The sequence below is a fragment of the Lactuca virosa genome, chromosome 4, assembly GCF_052849685.1.
Source record: "Lactuca virosa cultivar CGN04683 chromosome 4, Lactuca_virosa_CGN04683_v6, whole genome shotgun sequence".
Taxonomy (NCBI): domain Eukaryota; kingdom Viridiplantae; phylum Streptophyta; class Magnoliopsida; order Asterales; family Asteraceae; genus Lactuca; species Lactuca virosa.
Window position 1 is genome coordinate 121,592,990 of NC_136429.1, and position 4,747 is coordinate 121,597,736.

The 4,747-nt window shown below is 35.9% G+C and overlaps 1 long non-coding RNA gene across 2 annotated transcripts; it reads left to right on the top strand.

Annotated features, from left to right (window-relative positions):
- The first annotated feature begins 2,142 nt into the window (after positions 1–2,142).
- Positions 2,143–3,269, top strand: LOC145168451 (uncharacterized). 2 transcript variants are annotated; one of them, XR_013741882.1, is made up of 2 exons: positions 2,143–2,692; positions 2,785–3,269. It is a non-coding gene; the product is annotated as an uncharacterized LOC145168451 (long non-coding RNA). The 2 variants fall into 2 exon arrangements; XR_013741883.1 differs by having other exon boundaries at positions 2,827–3,269.
- The last annotated feature ends 1,478 nt before the right edge of the window (positions 3,270–4,747 follow it).

The following is a 4,747-nucleotide window of genomic DNA, read 5'->3' on the forward strand; positions in this document are numbered from 1 at the left end:
GACTAAATTTCGGAATGTAGACTTTAGTGCCTCCTGTGACATGTGGAATTTCTGATGACTGATTCAGGTCCAAGGATATCAAAGGCGAAAATTGCTTGCAATCAGGGCATGTAACATTGATTGGTCTGAATTCAGGAATCAAATATTGATATATAGACGAGGTCTCATGAAGGGACGATAATGGTGAGTCGGGGGTATCGAAATAAGTATGATTCAGAATGTCTCCCATAAACGTTAAATTTTGAAGTCCTTCAGGGGACGAGCAATAGGTTACGGAAACTCACTTCCAAGACCAGATGGCTTGGACTAGGGATGACGAAAATTATGAGTCATTCTTTGTCACACCCCCGGCCGAGGCGGCAGAACACACCGGTCTGTGCGACTAAGTTAATGGATCACAAGTAAACTGAATATATAACACAAATACAACAATAAAAAAAACAGTATTTATGTTCCATCTTGATATTTGACAATAAGGTTTTTATAAATAATAATAATATATGAATTTCCTTAACAAATAGGCATATAATACAACAACAAGTAAACTAGGTCACCTGTAATCCAATCCGTCTTGAATGTTTGTTTAGTAGTTTCCTGAGAATACATGTAGCTTTGAGGGTTAACACAGGGTTGGTGAGTGTTACAGGTTTTCTGTTAACCGCAATAATACTTTAAAAAAAGTCCAAAAAGTATTATCTTTGTATGAATAACAATAGTTGAAATAGTGTTTGCAATGAGTCTTTAAATGCCAAAATATATATTTGTATAAATAAATACATACTTAAAAAAACCATGTTTGTATAGAATCTTTGAGTATCCTTGAAAATCAAATTATACTGTTACATAAGTAATTCCATACTTAAAAATAGTTTTGAAAGCAACCAAGCCCATGGTTGTAGTGAGATATATATATATATATATATATATATATATATATATATATATATATATATATATATATATATATATATTATAGTTAATGTTTATAGTGAGTCCTATAATCGAGCTATGTGACTGAGTATACCACCTACAACACTTCATTGGACGTTGTAGTAAAAATTGTAGACACATATCACCCGTTTCGATTGATTGGTCGAGGGTTGTAGCTAGCAACCGCGGGTGGGGATGTCAACCCCGTATAGATCTATACATATGTATCTTGCTCCGAAGATTAACGGTTATAGTAGTCTGGGTATGCTAAGTGTTTAAACTCAGCTAATGAATAACGTCTCACTAAAAATCCATTAACTAAAAAGTTTATGAATAACTCTCAGCCCTAACTTAATTGTGATTAGGTCACTAGGCATAATGAATATCGTTGTATAAGGTTTATAAAAGCGGAGTATGTTTGACCTGTATGTAAAAGTGTAATGTACTTGCTTCTATAAAGATGTATGTTTTCAAAGTAATGAACATATGTACATGTATAAAATTTATGCATTTAAACGTATAAATATACATGAATAGTAATAGCTTGAATCCTTGAAATAATACAAAGTGTTATAATGTGCTTGTCATAATCTACAACGTCACATAAAAATAATATATTTTTGTATCGTGTAACATTTGTCGTGTGGACTAGTTATTTCACGATAAAAATTCCATAATATGTCTACGAAAAGTTTATACAAGTTATTTGCAACAATATGTTAAATTTTTAAATAACATTTTTATAAACTAAATTTATTTTATTTTCGCATAAATGATAATATATTTGTATAAACAAAATATATAGGCATATGTATTCCCCCCGAAATAATTAAAATATTTAAAAGGGGTCGTAAGCACTCACCCTTGAAGCGTGAGTTCGATTTGTACGGAATCGGTTTCATTTTCGTGAAGCTTCGCATGAGAACCCAGTCCTTTGAGCTAAAACAAACCCTGGGGAATTTCTGTAATATTTTTAACTGAAAGGGGTTGTTTTGTAACGAATAAAATAATAGGATTATTGTGTTCTATTTTTTTTAGAAACTATAGGAATTTTTTGGTAATGGTTTAAATCACAAATGGACTATTTTTGATCAAGTATTTCAATTGAGGGGTTTATTTGGCTAGATATTTCAAATAAGGGCTGTTTTGACTAAATATTTGCAAATGGGATGATTTTAAATTAAAACTGCAAATGGAGGAGCTAGATGTGTTTAATGGCTCAAACTTAGGAGGATTAGGGCTTTTTGCCATCGTCACTTGGACTGATCGGGCAAAAAAAGAGACGGATATAATATTACGAACGAAACAGACGAATGGAACACACGGATTCAACAGAAATCGGGAAAAAATTTATTTGGGGGTTCGGTCCTCGTCTGATCAGGGAGAATCACGAAGAAAACACGAATGAAAGCTTGCAAGGGGCGAGGTTTTCGATCGAGAGAGGAAGGAGGACGCACGGAAGCAACAGTAAGGTCGAAGGGGGAAGGCATCTCCGGTAGTGAGGTGTTAAAGGGAGGTACGAGGGTTCGGTGTGCCTAAGGGGGTTGCGAAGGCAAGGAGGGAAGAAACGGTTTCGTCGATCGGCTTCGCAAACCGATGTGCTCTCCTGGGTTCGACGGGCCGAAGGGAAGAACGGGATGGGGTAGGGCAGCAGCGTCGTCGCGGTAGGACAGAGGTCGAGGGATCAGAGGGGGCTGTCGCCTCCTGTGTTTGCTCCGGGGAAACACCCACTTCGGTGGGTTTTGCTCTCGGTGGTTGAAAGGTTTGTGGACGGGGGCTGCTCCGGCAGCTCCCCTGATCTTCTTTCTATTTTTTTATTTATTTTTTATTTATTTATTATTTTTTTTTTTATAGAAATCATTGGAAATTGGATGTTTGGGTGTTGATGTTTGATAGGAATCGATAGGGGAAATGGGTGTTTGAGTTTACTGTTTGACAGGGGAAAAGGAAACATCGATAATCAAAAGGAAGGTGTTTGGTTTGCTTCATTTGACAGGGAAGGAGGAGCACAATGGGGGTTGTGAAATCGATGGGAAAGAAGAAGAGAAACTAAGGGTGTTGCTGCCCTTTTTGGCTAGCTGAAATACGTATGAACAACACCTCCATTTGGAGGTGTTCTTGGCTGGGATCGATGCAGAAAGAAAGAATATGGATGTGTTTTGGTTTATTGTTTTCACAGCCTCAATTGATTTGTTTATAATATATTTTGCTTTGAGTGTAGGATTGTCCAATTTCATTGTGTGTGGTATTCCTTTTGTGTGTGGTATCGTAGAAACATGATTTTCTACCCAATTAGATTTCTTTGGGATTTAGTTGTACCATTGCAATATTTTCTTTAACTTCTTGTGTGTATTGTTTATTTGAGTGTGCAGTATCTCATAGGCAGCTTTTTGAAAACGATTATATTTACATATAATGCATTTATACACATAGGGATGAGCAAAAGGATCGAACCGGCCCGAACCGGACCCAACCCGGAAAACCGGCTTCGGCCAAAATCAAGAACCGAACCGGCCCGACGGTTCTACCGATTCTTGTCGTGTCTTCAAATGTTGGAACCGGTCCTTGAAAAATAGCATCATACGGTTTCGGTTTTTGCCGGTTTTACCGGTTCCGGTTATATCGGGTCCGGTTCCTACCGGTTCCCGGTTCCAAAAATCCACAAAAATAACGTCCCGGTCCCGGCCCGACCGGTTCCATCGGGTTCCGGTTCCGGTACCGGTTCCGGCCGGTTCCCCGGTCCATATGTTCATCCCTGTATACACATATTATTGGTTGGTTATATATGTATATGATATATGTAAGGGAAATCGAGTATTGCAAGTAATGGGAGCAAAAAATTGTTGTACATGATTGATATTAGTCTTTGGAAGCCCTATAAGACTTATATATACATATGTATAGTAGTGTTGTTACAATATTATAATTGTATACATATATACATTGCGGTTACTTGATGTTTCTTTGCCATACATGATGTATATTTTATAAAAACCATAACCAATTACATCTTTAATTGTTATAAAAGTACGTTTCCTTACATATGAATATATGCACGAATTTTAGAAATATTGTGTCATTTCTACTTTCAAAATTTTCATCACCCTGATTGGATTTATATATATTATTTCGGGGTACATTACCAAGAATTGAAATTATATCGAAGTCAATAGTTCAAGGTTCCCCGATTAATAAATCTGAAAATGTTTGATTTTTTAACTTTTATAAATATTTTTACCAAAAATAGTTCAAATTTGAATTTAAATATTAGGTTACAGCCTGAGTCCAAAAATGCTTTCGGAAATTCCATTTGAGGTGTGCAAGTCCCTCAACGGTTAGAAACGGTTTTAGCGATTTTAAAAAAATCAGTATTATACTGGTTTTGAATTCTTAAAACGGACGTATCTTTTGCATACGAACTTCGTTTTGGACATTCTTTATATTTTCGGAAACAGGGAAACATGTACTACGAGACTAGAATGTTTGTATTGCTCACAACTGCTTAACACAAATTTCCAGTTTTTCAGACGCATTGCTATGGTTGGAGTTTGAGCTGTTTGATTTGTTTGTCAATTTACACATTTGGAAGTAAGATACCGTCTGGTATCTTGTAATAGTTGAAATAACTCGTTTATTTTACATTAGTTTCATTATAACTCAATGATTCAAATTACCAAAAGGCTTACTGTGAACTTAACAGTTCATAGTCTTTGACCTAAATTCTGGGATGTCACATTCTTTCATTACCTTCAACAACATCAATCGAATTATGTAGACTATCGATTTTTTCATTAAGACGCTTGTTATCAGTAACCAA